The sequence below is a fragment of the Trachurus trachurus genome (genome assembly GCF_905171665.1).
Source record: "Trachurus trachurus genome assembly, chromosome: 6".
NCBI lineage: Eukaryota > Metazoa > Chordata > Actinopteri > Carangiformes > Carangidae > Trachurus > Trachurus trachurus.
In genome coordinates this window covers 29,037,902-29,061,603 of record NC_139897.1, presented here as the reverse complement: position 1 = coordinate 29,061,603, position 23,702 = coordinate 29,037,902, and positions in this window count along the sequence as shown.

Genomic DNA, 23,702 nt, shown 5'->3' with positions numbered 1-23,702 from the left:
CAAACAAACTAGAAAAATTGTGTTTCCTACAATCAAGATATGGGTCAGAGACAAATAAAGGTTAGCAAGATGAGATATTTCAAAAATATCTTTAAAGAAAATGGTTTTTAAAAGCATCAGATTTGTTCACATGTACATTTTGTAGTGGGTTTTACGTCATTTGAAATGACATTTGAACCATTTTTTTTTAACATTGGTAGGCTAAGACTGAATGCCCCTGAAAATGTCAAATGGTGTAATCACAAAAGAAGGATGAAAATTCAATATTTGATCTACCTACAGTGGACTTAAGTGACACGTAAGTGTCTGAAAACATTAATTTGAAATAGATTTTTTTTATTGCAGTGTTTCTATATTTAAATTTGAATGCATCTTGGCAACACTGAGCAGGACTGATCCTAAAAACACCTCTTTTCTTCTAAATAATGTGACAAATTATGTCAAATGATGTCTCAAATTTGAGTCCAAATTTATTTTCCTGTATAATTTTATGAAAAAACACTTGACATTGGGTTACATCACGTCATTAACCCATATGAGAAAAAAAAGCCTATATTGCCAGGTGCTTTTGATTGGAAACAGACACAAAATGTTGTCCAACATTTCTAGAAGTCAAGACACAGAAAGTTACATGTGTAAAGTATAGACATTTAGCATTAACATACAGCTAATTAACATTTAAAGGGTTAAAAGATGTGAGCAAACTTAAATTGAACTTGAACTAAGTTTCAAGGTTGGGGGGTTGGTGATGAACTGATGCTTCAGGTTTTTTGTCACAGACTCACTTTGATTTCAATAATAAATCAGACTGTAGTAAAACATGGCGGTGTCAACTTCCTGTTCCAGAGTGCAGGACACATGGCGACCCGTTTTGTACTTGAACGCCTCCTAAACTCGTGTTGGTGAATGTGAACGTGTCGTCAGCGATGGAGGAGGGAGGAGGGGGGAGAATCACTCGTCATGCCGCTGTAAAGGCCGAGTAATGAGATCTATAAAGTTGCCGCCTGGTGATTGATCGGTGTTCACTATCAGGTTGTTCTGCACGCGCTCAGTACATCAGCCCCCTCTCCTCCCCCTCCTCTCCCCTCTGCAGCAGTAACAGCAGCAGCAGCAGCAGTGACACCTGAGTTGTGGGACACGTAGCGTGACATGCCAGTCACCGAGCAGGAGCGTCATCGGGCTCCTCTTGACACTCACCCCCGGGGTCAGAGGTCAAGTGGTGTCCATAGCAACATACCAGTTACATAACCTCGGCTCCTTCCCACACACACACAAACAGTTGCACAAGTGCTGCGTTCACTTTCAGTAAGTACTGATCGGATGGTTTCACCCCGTCGTTACGTAACTGAGTTTTATTTTAGCTGCTGTTTGGGCTTCATTCACAAAATCACACAAACACACCGAGAGAAACTTCTAGAGAGGAGAATATGAGAACTAATGATATGAAGTAATAATAATGTGGAGTAGATTAATAGACTGTAAAACTCCACAAGTTGCAACAGGACTGAACAGCCAATCAGAGAAGAGACATCAAATAAGAAGAGCGAGTAAACAGCCATTGATGCTAATGTTATTTACAGCAGTAGCAAAATTTGCATAGCTCCTTTATGCTAGAAGATAAAAACAAGTGACAAAATTTTTACTATATTTAGTTTTGTTTATTGTTTTGATGTGGACGTACAATCAGGACCTCCGACAGACATTATGATCAAAACCTGAACCTGAACCTTGAAGGTAAAAAGGTCTGAGTAAAACCCACTGGCTGTAGGGTTCCAGGGTGCCATTCCGAAGAGCCGCCACTCCGAACGTTTACTTTAATTTGTCGGAATGCCGACCCTTAATTATTTATGGGAAAAGGGTGCCATTACGAACCTGAAAGAAAGGGTGCCATTCCGAACCTGAAAAAATCTTGAATGGTTTACGGCACGGACTAAATAAGTCTAATTGCAGTGGTAGCGTAGTGGTCAGAGCATCTGCTTTTAACGCGGTGGATCAGGGTTCGACTCCCGGGGGAGATACATATTAACTGCGATTTTATTGGCCTCTACCTAACCTTTTTACTAAACTTAACCAACTCCTTTCTACATTGCCTAAACCTAACCAAAGCACAGAGCAAGGACATTTATTTTCAGCAGGAGTGCCGCGGCTGCATCAGACCATGGATGTAATGCATCAGACTCGCACCTGGGTGAAACTTTGGAGGCGGAGGGGGAGGGGGAGGGGCCGGTCGGGCGCTGTCCCCGCGGCGCGTCGTGTCAAGCCGGGCAGGAAGTCAAACCACGAGAGAATCCGGTCAATTTTCAAAATAAAACACATTCGGAACGGCGGCCCCTCGGGAAGTTCGAAATGACGGACCTTCGGGAATTTTCGGACTGGCGGTCCTTCGGAATGGCGGTCGCCCCCCGGCTGCAGCATGGAGGGAAATCTAGAAACTGACGGCTGGTTTAAATAAAAGTGTAAAATGTTGTTTCTACACATTGATATGTCTGAAATAAACAGACGCTGGTGATCAGTGCAGCTCTGAGACAAAAAAACAATCTTAGAAAGCTTTATAAATGTTATCAAAAGCTAAAAGCTACAACCTCTGGTGGTAAAAATGTTTGTTTTTGTCTGTTTATTACGTTAGTGCACATGAGACAGGCTGAAGAAGACAATTAACTTACAATGCTTCCTCTAGATTAATCTGACCAGATTTCTGAAATGAAAATCGGGGACATTTTTAGCGCTACCCATGCAGAAACTTCTGTCCACTGCAATCCAAGTGTCCTGAAGGGATATAGTCCAGAATTTACTCGAAACAACGTCATTTAGGACATTTTTACAGCCTAAACAGTCCTGTACTGAATTTGCCTGGGGCGCGCTCTCACATTCACGGACATGCCCAGACTTGCCTCGTGCAGTGTTTCCAGTAAACTCTGGACTATCTCCCTTCAGGACACGTGGATTGCAGGGGGCGAGCAGTGTGGAGGAATATTAAATGGTTTTTGTGTAGTTTTATGGACGTTTAGTGTCGGGCCCTATTACTCTCATATAAAGTTTAAAGTATAAAGCCTCCCAGGGCTCCAGATGCACTTTGAGGAATAAAAAACTACTCCCGAGTATTCATCAGCATGAGGGTGAATGAATTTCATTTTTTGGTGAACTATTCCTTTAATGCATCTGATATAACTCTGGTGGTAATGAAGTCTGAGATGCTCCATAAATGCTATTGAACGCTAAAAGCTACAACATTTGGTGGTAAAAGTGTTTGTTTTTGTCTGTTTCTATATGTTTTCTATTTGTTACGCACACAAAACAGACTGAAGATGAATAAACTGTTTATGCTGAACTTGATGTTTCTGTAAACAGCTGTTCATGCTGCCGTTAGCTACAGCAACAAATAGCTCCTTTAAGCTAGCAAAGCTGCAAAAATTTGTTCTGCGGCGTGGAGGGAAATCGAGAAACCGACAACTGATGTAAAATAAAAGTGTGTAACAGAACAGCGACACAAAGAGCCGTCAGTTTAATCCTCTGTACTTTATAATATTTTCTTCTTCAACTTCTGCAGTTATATTTTCTGAACGGTGGATTTTCTCCGCTGCATTTCTACACCGCAAACAGCTGCCGAGCTATCAAAGTCCAGTCCATCATCCTCGGCCTTGTGTTAACACACCACCACACTCACGACCGCGGCTGTGAGTGTGTGTGTAAGTGTATTTAAGTGTAAGTGTGTGTGTGTGTGTGAGGAGGGGGTTTCATCCCTCTGATATGGAGGGCTTAGTCGGCCCCCGAGCACAACAATGGTGGTATTGAGGAGGACGTTGCCCCGCGTGGCCTGGCGTGGATGGAGGGTTATGGAGGAGGCTCGGGCGGCGGCGGCGATGGTGGGGGTTAATGGTGATGTTTTTTGTTGGGGGGGGTGCAGGGGGGTTGTTATGTGTAGAGACCCTGAGCCCTGCAGCTGTCGCCTGGCACGCTCCAGCCTCCGGGAGAACCGACAGCTCACGTCAGAGCCAAGTGTCCTGCTGCGGCCGATGGCGGGGGCCTCTGTCATCGTGGGGCATCTGGATGGAGAGACGGGGGGTAAGGAAGACGATGGGAGGGAGGGGCAAACCCCCCCCCGGGCTGCATGTCGCCCAGCTGCTTCGCCCCTCTCCCTCTTATGCCCCGTGTCACAGTTGGAGCGTCGAGCCGTTTAAGACAGCGGCGGCAGCAACAACACAACACGTGATCTGTTGTCGCGTCACGGCATCAAAACCAGCGGCCGTCAATCTCCCTCGCAAAGTAGGTGACTCATCAACACCGAGCGCTTCGTCCAGGCTCCGACTCGTCAAACTAAAACTGCGAACAACATATTCAGAACCGCAGAAAATCCGTCGATACTCTCCACGGATCAACGCTCAGACTTAGAATTTTAAGTGCAGGAGATATACGACCCGTTAGCGTTTTTAAACTCACTATAATACAGCTAATACAGGACATTTTTTATTAAAATACACCACTGATCCATCAAGGTATTCTAATAAAAAGACAGAAAACATCATAATGATTAGAGTTTGTGATTTATTTAAGCAAATGCCTCCACATGATGAGTTAAAGTTGTTAAAAACTGCATTTAGACACACTTATACCTTATTCTACGGTGGCCCTGAGAGGTCAATAGACTGCAGTTTTGGAAAACACATGCGGAGACACAAATGTGCCACAAATTCAGAAAACAACTTTATCAATGTGACAACACATGCAACACAAACACAGAACAAAACAGAAGTGTTTACGAAGACACAAAAACGTGACAGACCAGGCTAATGCTAAGCTAACAGTCCATGTGATCAATACCATGTGAATCTTGTGATATTGACGTTCTAATAAACCAAACAAACTCAGTTTATTGTCAAACCCACGTACAGGAAGCTGTCTGCACAACTTCTAAAGTCAAGAAGAACAACTGAAGGCCCCAGACCGGTCCCTATCACTTTACTGTGTCCCCAGAAACACTTGTTTTCTAAAGTTGCTGTGTGTTGCAATGTGTTGAGCCCTCTAGGCCACCGTAAAATACTGCCAATAGATGTTACAGCATGACAGTTAAGTCCAAAGGCTGTTAAAGTGAAAGTGAACAAAGTAAGCCCGTTAAATATTTCATTAATCAGTTAATTAATGAATAAATGACTTCATTTGACTGATTGGATGTTGAGTTACAAATGTTCACGGCGTGCAGCTTCGGGAACGTGAAGAGTAAACGTGCAGGAAGAGTAAAACCTGAGCTCTGTGGACTCCATCCTGTCCAGACTGGTTCCTGACTGGATTTACCCTGCTCTCACTCACACACACTCACACACACACACACACACACACACAAACAGCTTTACTGGGGTTTTAGATATAAATAGCTGTGGAGTCAAGTCAAGTCAATTTTATTTATGGGGAAACATTTCTCACCGTGACGCAACGCAGTGAGCAGTGTTCAACAAACATCTTTCAACAAAACAACACAAGTAAAAAAAAAAGAAGTTGTTTTTAGGTTGGTTGACACTAATAAAAGTGGAATCTGTGAAATAAAGGAACATTTCAGCTGTGGTAAGTAATAGCCTATAATAACTACTGATACAATGTGCATCTTGAAATAAAAGGCCTTAAAAATTAAATAAAAAGTGTAGCTTCAGTTTCCTATTTTCTTCTTTTTCGTTGATTGTAGCCTACATCACATTTGAACATGTCAAACTTTTTTCTTAACACATTTCGACACAGAAGAGCTTTACCATCTCCACTTTCTACTTCTTCTACTTCTTTGCTGTCATCTCGGGTCTCGTCTCTTCTCTGACTTGAGTCACAGTGTTGGGATGAGTCCAGTGGCCAGTTCAATGTAACACTGAGTTCAAGACAACTCTGAAGAAACCGAGAGGTTGAAACTCCAACTCAGATATTTCAGACATCATAGTATTCGTGCTACAGGTTAACTTGGAGAAGAAAAAATATGGATGCCCCAAAGAAGTTTGTGGCTGATTAGCTGAACACAAAAAAACATATGCAGTAGCAATTTGTGCTTATTTTGGAAGCAGATGAAGATGCGTGAAAATATCGACGAATAACTTTTGTCACATCTCCATTCTTACCATTAACGATGAGGGCCGTTTCTGTTGCTGTCACTGACTATGACGTTAAAGCAGAAGTAAGCGATCCGGTGGTTTTGGCTAACTTCCTGTCAGCCGATGGAGTTAGCAGTCCCCGCCCTCGTCCCTACGTCACCACATTCACGCGCATCCCTTGGCTGCACACACAGAGAGGACCGCCCCTTTATGCCGCTCTCTCTCCTCATTGGATAAAGGTTGTAGGATACAAGGAAAGTTTTCTCCTCGGCTTACAGCAGAGCAGAGTGACTGACAGACCCGTGTTTCAGACCAAACACTCTATATCAGTGATTGCTGTCGGAAGATATAACTATTTAAGACTTATATTAACACAAACATTCCGCTTACTTCTGCTTTAAGTCGGAGCTCTGAGATGATACCCGAATTTGCGACCTGTAATTTTCGATGATGCCGTTCAATTCATTTTTCATAACTCAGAGCTATTTTTTTCCGAGTTGTTTTGAACGCAGCATAAATAGAAACAATGTTATTAGTTCAGCAATGTTATCGAGTCAGTGTTGTTGAACCAACCAAAGTTAGCTAGTCCAAGACTGGCTAACTTTGGTAAAAGGAAAGAAACAATAGTAGCCTACAAATGACCAACTACAAATAGCTCCTTTAAGATAGCAGATAGAAACACTAACATTAGTTAATGTTGCCAGATGGTTATTGACGCCAAATAAAGCTGAAAGATGGCCCGACTATATCATTTAAACATTTTGTTCAAATTGTATACAGTTTACAATATACACTCATATTTTGTCTTTTTTTTTTTTACCCAAAACAATAAAGAAACTCAGTCAAATCTAACTACTTGCAGCATATTACTAGAGGAAATCTTATTCTTACACACAGGATTTCATGTCTGTGGTCTTTGGCCTTTTTGCACGTGCTCCTCAGCTCATTGGCCGCTCCCCCGCGCGTTAAATCACCGCCGTCTGTATTGCATTGCTCAAAAGTCGAAATATTCACCGCGACATATGCTCAATTAAAAATCCAGGCCCGATCGATCTGTGCCAAGCCGCAAGTGCAGAGGTTTTAAAACCGCTCCACCTCCTCCTCCTCCTCTTTCCCTACATCACTTCTTGTTCTCTGTTCAGCAGCGCTCGGCTCACAGACGGTTTATTATTTATCTGCCGGCGTCGGGCCAACAGTTGCTGCTCTGCCTCTTGTCCTCTCTGAAGCCCGGCGCCGCCACCTGGAGCTGTCACTTCACCTCCGTCCTGCTGCTGCTGCTCAGAGAGAGGGAGAGTCTGCAGACAATCACTTCATCCAGGAAACATGGCAGACGTGATTCAAAAGGCTTTAGGAGGAACTTATCAAACTTATTAACGGAAGACCAGTAGAGATTTTAAATGCGGATATTTTAGGGTATAAAAAAATAGCGAACAACATCAGGGATCAGGAGGCAGAGATGATACTTGAGTAAGAGTACAAATACTACTGGTCAAAATGTACTCAGTCGACACGTTACTCGAGTAAGAGTAAAAAAGTACTTGCTTTTAAAGGTACTTTAAAGCAGAAGTAAGCGATCCGGTCGTTTTGGCTAACTTCCTGTCAGCAGATGGAGTTAGCAGTCCCCGCCCTCGTCCCTACGTCACCACATTCAGGCGCATCCCTTGGCTGCACACACAGAGAGGACTGCCCCTTTATGCCGTTCTCTCTCCTCATTGGATAAAGGTTGTAGGATACAAGGAAAGTTTTCTCCTCGGCTTAGAGCAGAACAGAGTGACTGACAGACCCGTGTTTCAGACCAAACACTCTATGTAAGTGATTGCTGTCGGAAGATATAACTATTTAAGACTTATATTAACACAAACATTCCACTTACTTCTGCTTAAGTAAGAGTAAGAGTAAGAGTAAGAGTAAGAGTAAGAGTAAATTTGTTATTTTTCACATCAATGAATTACTATATTTTTTTCTAAATTAATTTAAAGACCTTGTTTCTGAGAATGAACTCTTTGAAAGCAGCTGCACTGATGTGCTGCTTTTAGGGGTTAGGGTTTCCTTCTTTGACAAACACATCTTGTTGTGTCCAATAGTATTTTAGAAAAAAAAAAAAAGAGCAGACCTGAAAGTAACGAGTACTTTTCAGCCTTCCTAGAAATTAACTCGAGTAAAAGTAAAAATATTTGTCTTGGAAATGTATTCAAGTAAGAGTAATAAGTACCAAAGAAATAAGCACAATGTAAAGCACAAATCCTCTGGATATGTACTTAAGTACAGTACTCAAGTAAATTTACTCCGTTACTGCCCACCACTGTCAGGAGGATGGGATCAAGCGTGCACATGTTTACTTCCAGTGTTTTTCCGCAGGTGTGATAATCCCTCTAATGTTACCACCTTTATAGCAGCTGTTTTGAAACGTATCGGCTCAGCGTTCGCTCCGCAGAGTCTTAACGTCTCAGCTTTAAACTTCAACTATACCAGGAAAATATCCAAAGTGAAAATCAGACGTGTAACTGTACAATCACAGATAAATTTACCATTACATCATTTAGGGCAGATCGAGTGTAACTTTATACATTTAGCAGCTCATTATAGCGGCCGTCAGGTAGCTACGTGGTTAACTGATTTAGCGACATGGCGAGTGTGATGCTGTATTGGTGTCGGGGGTTTATGATGAGGGCTGGTGTTCATTTACTCACTGGAACATTTATTTGTGAAACGCTGGGAGTGATTCATAAATAAGCGGAGTGGAGGTCGTCAGGTTTATGTGTGATATTAAAAGAGGACAGGGACAGGGGGCGTGGCTTAATGTGAACGACCTGCATGTGAACATGAGCTCTGTACCAGCGGTTATCTGAGCTGTGATGTGTTGGAGGACAAGGATTTAAAACATGCAGCACAGCAGGGCAGCCTGGCACTGCAAAACAGTTTGATTGGCCTGGGGCTAGCTAGTTATCATATTAGCTCTTTACCAGTAGCTGTGTTGTGATGCATTCAGGGAACAGGATTCAATCCCCGCAGCTAATGTGAAAATAAGCAAGAAAAAGTATGTGAACCGCTTACCTGGATTCCTGCACAAATTGGTCATAAAATGTGATCTGATCTTCATCTAAAAGTCACAACACTAGACAAACACAGTCTGCTTAAACTAAACAATTATATGTTTTCATGTTTTTTCATGTAAACATTCACATTATGGCCAATTTGTGCAGAAATCCAGTAATTCCAAAGGGTTCACATACTTTTTCATGCAACTGTAACTTGGCAAAAACAAACTGAACAGGGCTAGCTAGTTAGCATGCTAACTACAGTATATAGGGCATGGCATCTGACTTCCTATTTTTCTGAATTCTCATTTCTCGGACCATACATTTCTATATTTTTGCGTCCATTAGTCTGACCTTCTCCGACTTAAGTAACCCTTAGCCTAACCACAACCATAACCCTCTAGAATAAGTCGTATTAATGGCTAGTTGGAGAAATGGGCGGTCAAACTTTTGGGAGGTCGGACTGACATTTTCTCCCCAGTGTAAAGGCCCCCACATGGTCGGGATGAACGTACGCGGACGTCCACGTGTACTCAAGGTGGACATCTGCCGGACACGTCCGCACAAAGCTCAATTTGCGGACTCCACGTTCTCGATGCCACACAAAGACTGCTCGGTGTGTAGCTTTCACATCGACCTACATTAAATGTGACATCGAACTACAACTGGAGCATTTTTGGCGGCATCTGGTGGTCGAAATGGAGGTGATTTTTGAGGAGCGTTTCATCGGACAAGTGAGAAAATACCCTTGTTTCATTCAGTGGCCTTATATACCCACCTTCTCTTATTTTTTCCTGCACAGCCAAAAGGCAGAGCAACTCTTCCTCCTCATTCATGGACGACTCCATGACAGAAAGCTTGCAAAGGATTGTGGGAAATGTAGGAAATTGGAAAATCTGCAACCAGCTCCTTAAAGCAAAAAGAAAAGAGTGTTCAATAGGTAAAATCTGAGGTGTAATAAAGGTGATTCAGATGCTTATGAGACGTAGGCTATGATCGACCTTTTGCTGCCTAAACTCCAGAAGAAGATAAAAACAGAGGTGGTAGATCAGAGAAAAAGAAGAACCTCCTCCCTACTTGTTGGGACTTGTTGGGACTCGTCCTGACCGATGGAGGAGCGAAGGTCGTTCCAGCTCTGATGATCAGATGAGTCCAACATCCGTAACGGCTGCAGTTGTTCGTCTGTTAAACCTTCAACATCATCACGAAGACGCCAACGCCTCCTTCCCTCGGTCTACCTGATCCTCATCACCACCTCGGCTCTCTGTGTTTTCAGAGGCCGTAAACGACCCCAAACAGACTCGCAGTAAATATCAGGGGCCCTCTATCAACCCCCCCACCCCACCGCCGCCTCCCTGTGTGGTCACTCGTAAACTCGTCCTCGTGGCGGCCCGCGGCGCTGCCACTTGCCCATCGCGTAAAGACACCTCGTTAAAGAGCCCGTTACCTTCGGCCGGCGTGGCGCTCCGAGAAAACAAGGCCTCGCCAACACAGATGGTTTTCCACTTCTGAGGGCGAGCGCTCCATAAACACATCTCCATGAAAACAAAGGGCCCTCGACTGATGATCGACCCCCAGATGCAGTTTCATTCACCTATTAAAAGGAAGCGAGGAGTCGTGTTGTGTTTCAGTCGGCTCGCATACTTGTTAGTGTCTTCTTCTTCTTCGACTGTGGTGTTTTCCTTTTTAATGGAGGACACGTGTGTGTGTGTGTGTGTGTGGTTTGTGTGTCTTTGTCCATTGATTGTCCACACACGCTGACACAATAATAAAGTTCTGTGGCTTTGAACAGCGTCTCTGACCACATGTCGACCGTCCGACCTACAACAACAGATTCCTCCAAACTGAATCAGAGGTCAGTCACCCGAGGACACGATCGAGTTTCACTGTTAAAATGTTTCTTGTCTTCGTCAGAGCTTCTGAACGTTAAAACAGACTCAGTTACTCCTCAATAATATTTACTGTAACTACACAGGAGGCCTGATTATGACCTTAGTTAAACCCAGTAGGTTTATATTTAACCAAAAGTCTATTCCATTCCTATTTATGTTTATTTGTAAACCAGGGACAGTGCTCATTTTCCGCAGCCATGTACAGTAAATGTGCTGCTGTTAGCTTAATCGCTATAGCCTAATTATTTATCCGTAATTCCGCTGTTTCTTTTTATGTAGGCTATCTTTCATTTTGGGAGATTTGATCATGTTAATTAATTTCTGTTGTGTGATGTGGTAAAACAAAACAAAACAAAACAAAACAAAAAACAGGTGTGAGTTTTGATAGTGCTGATTGTGTCGTATGCTAGTTAGCAGTTCAAGCTAGGCTAATGGTTTCTCATGTATGTTGTTGTCTCCACCTCTCCATGTAGGCTACCTAAAGATGTTGTGCAGGTGTAAATGCGGTCTGTATTGATAAATTAGTAATAATATAATCAATATTTTAATGTAAGTTCACGTTCATTTTTATAACATTCATAAGATTTTTTCATTAAATCAAATGTGATGTATTTTCCTTATTGATATGAATATAGTGGTATGCACACAGTTGTGTTTAGTTGGTGTGTGTTAGTTGTGTGGGGATCAATACTTAATATTGATACTTGTGGCCTACCAAATGGATCAATTAGCCTATTATTGATTTTCATATTAAGAGAACATGTGTACCTATTTTTCTCCACTCCACTCACTGTAGAAAGTGACAGAAACACCAAGAACCTTGTGTTTTAGAAACTTTTCAAAATGGCCACCAAAACAATCCAACATCTGGTCAAATATGCAAAACAACATTTTCTTACACACTGATGCACACACACACACACCTGTGTCAAAAAAACAACAACTATCCCTTTAAATCCAACTTCAGTTTCCTACACATCAAATCCAGATGTGATCGTTCCAGGGAGAGTGGGGTCAAGTGTAACACTTTTGACTATTTTCTGAATTTCTCTGGGACTGATTCAACTAGATATGTCATTTTTTGCTATGTTGTAGTTACACAAGTCTACTACTGTCTCATAAATTTATTCAGCCCCATATATTACACAAAGAGTACAATGTTGATTTATTTCAGAGAAGTCAAATGTTACTGTTGAGCCGCAGGGTGGGGTCAAGTGTAACACCATGGAGGGTCATGTGTAACACACTACAAAACAACCACAAATAAGAAAATAATTAAAGTTTTATTACATAAAGCATTAATTCAAAACATTTTCTTATCTTAAGTAATCATATTAGCTCATGTAAATTTGATAATATAACGGTGTAATGAATTCTAGCTAGTGAGTTCGAAAGCTAGCAATGAATTCTAGCTAACGTTAGCAGTGAAGCCCATGTTGTTGTCCCTCAGGTATCCTAAACCTCTGCTAGCTACTCCATAGAGTATCTAAGTATGTAGTAAAACATTGAGTAGGTTTGCTTCATTAAAAACAAGTAAAAACTGCATTGTGATACAAATTGTCATTGCTGAAAACAGGGTTGTCAAGGTGTTACACTTGACCCCACCCTTGTCAGATAGCATAAACCCCAATGTGCTAGCTAGTAGAAGGCAATGAATCAGATGGCACTCATTTAGGCTGTTAGCTAAGACATCAGGCATCAAAATGATATAACTTGAGGTTCATTGCCTCAAGAACTCAGGACACCAGTTAAAATTTACAGCGATTTTGAAAAATTACTTTCTCACCCCAAAAACAGTGTTTTCCTGATAAAACCTGATGGGGATCAGAAAATGGGCTGATTTCTTCCAGGTAGGCAGAGGACCATAGTGAGCATGTGCAGAGTGAATATCATGACTCTAGCTTGTTTCTGACTGGGTGAAAGTGAGGTGTTACATTTGACCCTCCGTTACACTTGACCCCACTCTCCCCAACCCTACCAATCAATAACCAATAGTCGGCTGAGCTACGGCTACAGACAGTCAGTGCTGATCAGTCTAGCTTTGTTAATGTTTATGTTGTTTTTTAACAAAGTCAGACTGGACCCCCCCTCAGAGGTCAGAGGTCGCCTCCAGCAGCAGAACACACACTGGGCTTCAGACCAATTGGAGCTTTAGCCTCTGGCCCGGCCGCCGCCTCCCGCTCTGCCTCCTCAGACCGTCCATAAAAGTATTCAAACTTGGCTCGCCGCTCAGATTCTGCAGATTGAGCGGACGATTAACACACAACAGGCTCTCAGAGCGGCTGAAATCCCCTCTCTGCCGCGCGGTGTCCTGTTACCCAGCCCCGATTTTCTGGGGTTTTAGCGTCTTCCTGTGGAAATCAATATATTCTCTGTGGTAAAAAAAAAAAAGAAAAAAGAAGTGATTCACGGCCGATGCTCCGACCAAAGCAAATCCTGAGCTCAGCGGCCGCCCGCTGCTGCCGCTGCAAGGCCGGACTTCAAAGTGCTCATCCTGGAGCCTCCAGATTCAACCAGACCCCCGCCCCCCCACCACCACCCTCAGCTTGGCCAGAGGCAGCACAGATACTTCAGCAGCTCTGAGTACAGATGTGATGGTGTCTGTGATTTGTTAAGGAGTTGAATTAATCCTGCAAAGCTGAGTCACTGTTGGAGAAGAAGAAGATGGAGCGTTTTCCTCATGACGCCCTGAAGTCTAAGCCTGTACAGCTCACAGTCCACTAGTTAGAGCCTGAACTGTGATATGATGATGATGATGATTATGATGATGATAAATTAAGTTCCATGGCTGTATAACAATATCTTATTTTAGTTGTGTGTGTGTTTTTTTTTTTAATGCTCGGGTGTTGGATCAGTACTCCTCATTGGCTGATATGCAAGTGCCAGAATAAAAGTCAGGAAGGTAAAAATGGTGTCAGATAATGTTAAGTTAATTCACAAACATCCTGTCCACAACACACACTGTGCACCTGAAACTAAACACGTATTTTCTCTTTTATAATGTACAATACCAGGTTGATATTACACTATGACCATCCTTTGTTTGCATCTTTACACCTGACACACTTTGTATCTATATTTCTATATTTCTATTTCACTTAGGAAGTATTTTCTTTGAGATTAATAAAGTTCATTTTATCTTATCTGGCCAGGGACATAATATATTTTTTATTTTTGTTCAAAGAAAACATCACTAAAGCTTCACTGTCCTCAAGGTTAAAGATTTGATTTGATTTGATTTGATTTGATCAACTTTATTAATCCCAGAGGGCAATTATGTTCGGCAGTCCACCAAGAACAATACAAGCTCATCCACAACAACACAACAATACAATGTAATACAAATGTATTTCTATTTTTTTTTCCTCATATCTGTATCATATGATGTTGTATTAGGGGCCATCTCAGATTTAAACACCCTCAGTATTAGGGTTTGAAACACAGAATCTTCAAGTTTAAACAAAAAAAAAAAAAAAAAAGATATGGTCATAATATAATATGATATATAATTACATGGTGATTGCTGGCATTATTACTACTGTAAATCCAACTTAAAATCTGAAAGTTTGATAAGATCTGTCAATGCAGAACCGCCCACATCTGTCTAAACCTGTGACGTGTAGAGACGTCTTTCCCCCCTTGGAGAGAAAAAATAACTCAAATTCCCGACTATAAAACTGAATATTCAGATTTAAACTCTTCCTGCTCGTGTTTTCAACCTAATACGCCGTCGTCGGATCAGATTCAGGTTCAGTCTAGACGAACACAGCTTCAGGTGTCCGGTCTGTGTGAAACAGGTTTAATGTTGTTGGGGCTGAATTTCTACATCGCTGCAAACACAACTCACTCGGGCCAATTGTGTGTAAACGTGTGTGTCCAGATGAAAGTGAACTGATGATGAGGATGATAAAGAGATGTTCAGCAGCTCGTTCACCGTTCAGACTCTACAGTAAAAGTCCAGGTCCTGGTCCTGGTCCAGGACCTGCAGGACCTCTGACTGCACAGGGTTAACGTGTCCCAGGGGAGACACACACACACACACACACACACACACACACACACACACAGACTCAGAGTGCTGCAGCCTAATCCCCCCCCCCCCCCCCCCCAAAGCAGCAGCTTTAGTGTAATTCACGCCGCAGCTGTCCACGGCTGGAAGAATCGAGAAATTGTCCTGCACATGTTCAGCTGCAGGAACAAATGTCACGGAGGAGAGCAAATGAAAAAACAAGATGGACTCCTGAGCCCCTACACACACACACACACACACACACACACACACACACACACACACACACACACACACACACACACACACACACACAGTGATGGCATGATGTAGAGGCGGGCAGGTGGAGGCTGCCTGTGGTTTTACAGCAGTGTGAGTTGCTTCATACACAACTAACCCTCTAACTTCAGTCTCTCTGGTTTGTATTAAAGATAATCTAAATAAAAATGATAATAAAAATGCTCCTTGGCTCCTGAGCTCACCTGTGCAGGTGGGGTTTAACCCTCCGTGCACCAGTGAGCTGGATTTACACCGTCACGTGTGGCTCAGTGGGTTCATGGCTGCCGTTGTGTTGCTGATCTCTGCAGCTGTCGGAGCTGCTGCTGCTGCTGCAGCGCCGGGATGAATCTCTGGACGCCGAACAGAAGTTCAACCGACAACAACTCAGTGTGGTTTAAACACTCCGTGAGTTAAAGCTGAGTCATTAACAGTCATTAGGCCGGTTACGGACCGGGCAGACTGATTCTTTAGGCCCAGTGATCTGAGGTCCGGCTCAACGCTTCACACCCAGATCTGAGCTTCACTGGATCAAGTCGTATAGTTCCAGCTGTTTTCAGCGTGTCGATCGATGCAAATTAATAATCAATAGTCAGCTAGCAACAGGTTATCAGTGTTAAAGGTAATGTTCAACATTTTGGCAAAATGGCCTATTGCCATAATCCCTATAGTCATAGCAGTAGGTTCGTTACCTTTAATTGTCGGTGCAAGATATTTTTAGAACAGCGGAGCAGAGCCGTGAGCTGCTCAGAGCTACGCTACGGAGGCTAATGGGATTTCTTGGTTTCCCTCATCAAACTCATCAAATACACAATCCAACAACTCCACAACGCTCTGGTGGACAAGTTGTGACCTGCACATTCACCACGCTATGAGATAATAACAGAACGTTACCACACAGAGTTGTTTTAGAGGGAAATACAGAGACTGCTTGATGAAAAACTGCCCCCGACGGGAACGTGCATCAGTGGTTTTGCATGAATTTACCTCTGAAACAACTTTAAATATTATCTCATAGCGTGGTAAATTATTTTGAAATGCTGTGTTATATTATCATTGTTTTTTATTATCATTAAATCTTAATTACAAAATGCTAATTTAGCCGTTATCCCTCCTTCGTCACTATATTTGCTTCCCTCTAGTGGAAATGCTGCTTCACATACATGTGAGTTTAAAGCAGAGACTTAAAGTCAGTGGATGTCTCTATATTGACACAGTATAGAGGGAGCTCAAAGATGGAGGACGACTCATGACAAAACTGTATTTAACTCGTCTTTATCAAATGCCACAGAGGTCACTGAATGCAGCACAGTGTCCCTCGCAGACGCAGAGCGACAGTCGAGTATGTGTGGGAGGTTTCGGTACCTTTGTAGCTTCTTCACGCCTCTGAAGGTCGATGCAGGTGTTGAAAGGTTGTTGAGTCCCGGCTGGTTGGAGAGCTTCAGCTCCGGTCACAGCTCATTGTCTTTTGGCTCGGGACGCCGATCCGCGAATGTCCGTGCTAAAAGAGATAGCACAGGCTGTAAAAGATGAAAAGAAGAAACGATGGGAGGTTTAAAATCCTTAAATCGTGACCGTGATGGAAGTAAAAAAAATGTTACTGTTGGCTGCAACTCAGGAAAATACTGTCTGAGAACTGAGAATAACTTGTTTTTTACTGAGGCTTTAAACTTTAGACTCTGTACTGAGAAAATACTCATTAACCACCAGTGTTTTTGGCTTTGATCGATAACAGCGCTATAACTACATGATGTAGACGTTTGTGTTAAAGCTCCATACAATATAAAGGTAGATGTTTGTGTTAAAGCTCCATACAGTATAAAAGTAGATGTTTGTATCAAAGCTCCATACAGTATAAAGGTAGATGTTTGTGTTAAAGCTCCATACAGTATAAAGGTAGATGTTTGTGTTAAAGCTCCATACAGTATAAAGGTAGATGTCCATGTGTAGTGTGATTATAAAGCAGCTCTAGTATTCTATATTAATACTGTGAAAGTATCAAAGCCTCAGTCCACAGAGAAATGCACACAGCCTGTATGCAGAAACTGAGCCTTAAAACCAGCCGTCAGGACTTCCTGTCACTTTGTGATGTCACAACAAAGCCCCGCCCCCTCACCACCTGGACAATACCATCCAACAACTTGAAGGATTTGGTTTATCTAAGTGTTTTATTCTGAAATCTGCTCTGTTTCTTATTGTATCACTCAGAAAACAGTCAGCCAATCAGAAGAGAGGCTCCGAGCCTCCTCTCTTCTGATTGGCTGACATTGACCTGTTGTTATAGAGCTCCAGAGAGAAGCTAAGACAGGAGATGGAGAACTACACCGAGATGGTTTTTGGTTCCTAAAGACTCAAAACTTCAAAATAAAACACAGAAGGAGAAAATACAGAGCCTTGACTTTTTTATGTAGCTAATTTTGCATTTTTTGGCCTCCATTCATTATTAATGAACCCATATGAGAACTGTTAATAATTTACATGTGCACAGGATTTTGTATTGTATTATATAAGATTATCATGACTAGATATCAGATGAATTAAGTGGAGTAGAAATATGAGGTTGAATACAATGGAAATACTTCAGACCAGTGTACTTTCTAACACTGGTGCAGTAATTCAAAGGGGATATATTTTTATAATAGCAGGTGAATATTTATAGAGGCAGTTCAGATCCTGAGGGTCGGACACTGAGAACGTCTGACACCCAAATAAAAATACATGTCATAGCTGCAGATCAGATCCCAACAGCAGCAGCAGCAGCAGTGACGAGGCGTTCAGGTGTCTCTGGCCCAAACAGGATTCTTTCAATTTAAATTCAGACAAGAGCAACGTTTCCTCTTCATGTCTTGGACGGACTGACAAACCCAGAGTGCAGCCTGCAGTGTGTGTGTGTGTGTGCGTGTGTGTGTGTGTGTGTGTGTGTGTGTGTGTGTCATACATTCCCTGCATGTCGCTGGTCTTACTGAGCATTAGTGGACACATTTACCAACATGCCAGACGACTCGGGGAACTCGCTGCAGTGCTGAGCGCCGCCTCAGGGGGGAAACACCGAGCCGAGAACCACACGACTAACAACACTCACACTCACTTCATCAATATTTACACTCAATCAGATTTTGTTTTATTTTGATAAAAAGCTTAATTCCCTTATTGCAATTTGTAGTTTCCAACCTGCAGTTTGAAATGAAGACACTGACCAGATGCATTATGGGAAATGTAGGATCTTGTGTTTTTGAAGTTTAACCAGCATGAAAAACTAAAAGTGATGACTGTTGCCAGCTCCTGCGCTTCCTTTTTAGTACATCCACTGTGAATCATTTAAAAGGAAACATTAAAGTTTCTTCTGTAAATGTTTAATTAAATTCAAAAAACTTTATTAAACACACAGCCAGTGCACGACACACTGTAAACAACGACCTGTAATATTATAATGAGAATGAAAACAGTATGAGGAGGTTTACATTACCAGTGCAAATCAATAACTGTTCACGTTTTCATTAAAAAAAAGAAAAAGAAATAACTGTGTGAGATATTTAAATGAATAATAATCATCTCATTTGTCAGTGCAAGAAAATAATTACTTGTTATTTAAATCTTTGACTAAAAGAGAACAAAACATCTTTGGTTTCAGCTCCTAAAACTGAACACTTTTGCAGCTGTGGCCTGAATGATTTAACACGCAAATGATCAATAGACAAATTGATTTGTTATAGTTTACTTCAAACTCATGAATCTGCAGCTGAAGAAAACTCTTCATCACATGAACTTCGCCAACTTCCTCTGTGTTTCCTCTTGTTTTATTCAACTTTTTTTGATCGTCACAGTAGATCCATTGTTGTGTGTTTTGTCTGTAAATGATATTGTATTATACTATATCTTTGTAAGTATGTCTCTCTGTGTGGTAGATGACCTGCAGCCTTTAAAACAAAATGAACATGTTCATTAACAAACTATTTCTGGCATTTGCTATAGAACGTGAACTCGTCCTGCACAAACACACACACAGCCAGCGTCCTGCAGAACCGACGGCACCCGAACGCCTCTCTCTCTCAGAGAGATGATTTGTGACGCCGCGCGCTGGCTCCGGTACGATCCGCTCTCATTTTTCATTTCAGACATTTCGCTGACACCCTTTACCCAGAATGACTCTGGGGCGGTGGGAGCGGCAGCGGTGTTGGTGGTGTTGGTGTTGGTGGGAATCATAAAAACACATGTCATGTTGTAGTGTGGCGGCTGCAGGCTGCAGATCTTCTCCCTGGATACACGTCACAGGACCAGGACCAGATACTTGTTGACCCAATAGACTTGTTGCAGTCGCAGGTAAGGTGTTTTTCCATGACGCAGCTCAGGGCTGGTGGAACGTTCAGGAACCTCCCCGTCGTCCCGTATTACCAGCACCTCCTCCCCCCAGCGCCCTGATGAGCCCTGCGTGCTCAACATGATCTTGTGGATTTATTAAACTCTCATCCTGACGCATCTTTTCCTGACAAGACATACCCAGAGAGAAAAGGTCACATACCCGGGCTCGGGCAGCCGGGCCCTCCGTGACGCTCCGCACCCAAAATAGTGCCATAAAGTCATCCATCAAACAAGTGGGCCAAGGGTCAGTGACGAGCCAGCGGCCGAGGGAGGTAAACCACCACGCAGATAAAAAAAAAAACGAGCGCAGAGGGAACATCCCAGAATACTCCTGAATTCACACTCGACAATTTTTAGACCGTAAAGTATTTTAAACTGATTTCCTGTCGTCCAGACATCGAGGGTCGGTTCATCTCCATCTCCAGAGATCGTCCAGTCGCTTAACCTCAGACCTTTCTACAGAGTATTTTTGATTCTGAAAAGATAAAAGAACTTCTGTTATAACTTGGTGCCATATAAATATTTTTTTATTTCATTTTCTTTACATTCAGGAACTGCTTGAACTGAACTGCCCCCTTGGGGACTAATAAAGTTGTCTGAATCTGAATCTGAATAGTTATCAACTAACTTGACTCCAATGCAAAAGAAACAAAAGGAGTGATGTGAGTTTTGTTGTTTTCCCAAAATACTGATGCTGAATAGTGTCTGGCATCACTGCTGCTACACCAGGAAGTGAAAGTGTAATAAGAAAAGTTGACCATGAGCTTTGGGACGACTGAGACGCTGGTGTAAGGTCATTTAAGTTCAATAAAAAACTTCACCTACTTACTATACTAACTATTGACATTTGATACAAATAGGCTACTTCATCCATTATTTTGTTATGCATCATATTTTCTAGGCAGTTCTAATCACAGTTAATTGCAAATTACACACTTTTTATTGGTAAAAACTTTCCTTTACGGGATATTTTTCAAGTGTTGGATAATGGTAAAATATGCTGTTTTATACAAATATACAAACTTTAACAACCAAACCAAAGATAAAGACATATCGTCTCTGGAAACGGCCTCACTGCATTTGGTTTGAGAAAATATATGTGCTCAAATAATAACAGGGTGTGAATCAGCGTTGCATATTTGCAAAAAATTCTTACTTAAAGAGCAAATCCAGGTCAGAATGATTAAAGTCATCGTACAAAAACACAAGCACACAAATTCTGAAAAACAAACACTCTCTTTGTGTCCCCGGCAAACAGTTCTTCTGTAAAAGTAGCTCACAGCAGACCTGCAGTGATGAAGGTCTACTGTACCTGAACGCACCACTGACAACACTTTGGTTGTCAGAACAATCCTTTCCAAATGCATTGAACACACACCCATGTGCACAAGATGCTATGGTTCACAGGTAGGCTACAGGGCTATAACAATGACATCATCACTGTAATACCAAGGTCATGTGACGCCCACCACAACGCTGAGCTCATCACTGTCCAACTGCACGTAGCGCTACAGTGAAGCTGCTATTATAAGAAAGTGTAAAAATATTTATACACAAATTAGACGTTGGCAGGAGAACAAACAGGAAGGGGAGGGGCTGAATAAAAAAAAAAAAAAAACTGGGTTGCCGAATATACACAGGTGTCTGTTAATATACTGTACCTGGACGTCCTGTACATGTGAAGACACTGATACGATCCATTTTTACGTTGCACTTTAAAAAGTCAAATCAGGTCAGGGCCTGATTATTATTATTTTTCCGGCTGTAAATCACATCATTCATCAATTATTCTTTAAATATTATCTCTCATTTAGCTTCACCAATCTATGGCGATGCAACTTTTAGAATCAGAATCTCTTTATTGTCATTCCTTAACACAACGCTTTTTGCTTTGATGGTCCACAAGCGCCTCCCTGAGGGCAACAGTTCAAATCGGTGGTGACCTTTTATCTGAGCTACCTGCTGATATTAGCATGCTACCTTGGAAATGTAATATTGTGAAAGTTAACTTTGGGCCAAATGCTAATTTTGAAGTTAAATACTTAAAGGCATTGAAGCCACATGCTATAAGCAGCATGCAACTGAAGAGGTCAAAATGTGAGGCTTTAATAGAGCATCATGCTAACATTAGCATTCTACTTTGGAAGTTGAATCCTGCAAGGATTTAAAGTGAGCTACCTGCTAATATTAGCATGCTACTCAAGAGATGATATTGTGAAGCATTATTTGAGTTAACTTCTAACATTAGCATGCTACATTAGACTATAGGTTGTATGTAAGATAATGCTGCGTTTGAGAGAACTCTGAACTCTGGTCTTTCGTACCTTCTACTTGAAAAAGTGCATTCCAACGCCACCTCATGTCGGAGCTCCCAGTCAGAAAAGTCGAGAGAAAAAACCAACAAAATTGGGCGTACTGTGCGCCGCGTGCACTGTACGCGGACATTTGAGGTTTCATAGTCGAGCGTACGGTGTCACATCTAAAACAGGTCGATGTGAAGATTTCCCACTGAGCAGTCTATTGTGTGAAACCATACGCGGAGTCCGCGCAGTCATAAAAATTGAGCTTTATGCGGACGGGTCTGGCAGACGTCCGCTTTGGGTCCGCAACACAGCTAGCATTGCTATGATGCTAACTACAATAACACAGCTAGCACGGTCATGAAACTGACAAAAAAACAACAAAAAGTAAAGCTAACTCAGAATTAGCATGGCAATGAAGCTATATAGCTGTCTATAATGGATTAGCCCAATAGACCAACTTTATCTGTAGTTTTTAAGTCTACAAATGTATTGTCAATGGATTGATGGAAGAAGGAAAATTAAGTGTGTCAATATCTTGCCATCTTGCGTCGACGCAACGCGTAGTCAGGATTTTTTGGAGGTGCACGTCAGGCAATGGTGTAGGGTCCACGTAGGGGTCCACGTCGACACCGTAGCTACGCCGTCGCCGCAACGCAGAAGCATAAACCAGGCTTTAGACTGCTGGGGGACACATCTGGTTACATGGAGCCCTCTCCTCTCCTCTCATCTCTCCATCTCTCTGCACCAACCGCCGCCTGCCCGAAAGTGAACTTGAACAAATCCTCACCTGTTACGATCTGTTTGCTCAGTCACCTGCATGTTCCTCAAAAAAATCATTCTCTAGCTCTGATAATGTTATCATTATGATCATCTGGAATTGGGCCAAACTACTTTGTGTTGTACAAAGGTGGAACAAACAGGGCTGAGTCAAACCTCATCAGGCACCAGGAAGTTTGGTACAACATCTGACAGAAACATTAGGCTATCTCATTATCTGCTCTCAACTAACATAAAATTATTGCCCTAATGTGATCTCTAACATGTCCCACCTGTTTGCTCAGCCCCCTGCATAGTCGTCATCATAATCATTCTCCAGCTCTGCTAACATTATCATCTGCACTGGAATGAAGCCAAAACAATGGGTCACAAACTACATCCAACATCATCCATTACCGGACTTGTGTTAATTATCAAACGCCTTAAAACCTCTGAGCAGAAGCCAAACCATGTGACGATCATAACCATAAAACTATGAGTAATGCTTCATCTTTAATGAGACCCAAGAAGTCACTCTGTGTCCCAGCACCGTTCATTTGAGCTGTAAAAACATTAGAACCCTGTATGGTCCCTTGTTGTCATAGAGGCATCATTCAATGACCCTCAAAAAGCAGAGAATCTAACAATTCACATGCTATTTACCACTCGTCTCAAGCGTTGCGTCGATGCTACCTTCGGTTTAGTGTCGATGTTACGCTGGGTTTAGCATCTGTTCCCGTAGTACGTGATTACACAGACCCCATTCCTTGTTATCACAAAAGCACCAGCAAGGACCCTCGGAAAGCGGAGAATCTCACGATTCAGATGCTCGTCTCTATCATAAACGGTTCAGACGTTGTTTCATGTTTTGTAAAACGCTAGCGTTGCATCGATGCTACGCTTGGTTAAGCATCAACGCTACACTCCGTTTAGAGTCTGTTCCCGTACTACGTGATTACACGTGGACCCCATCCTTGTTGTCATAAATGCACCATTCAAGGACA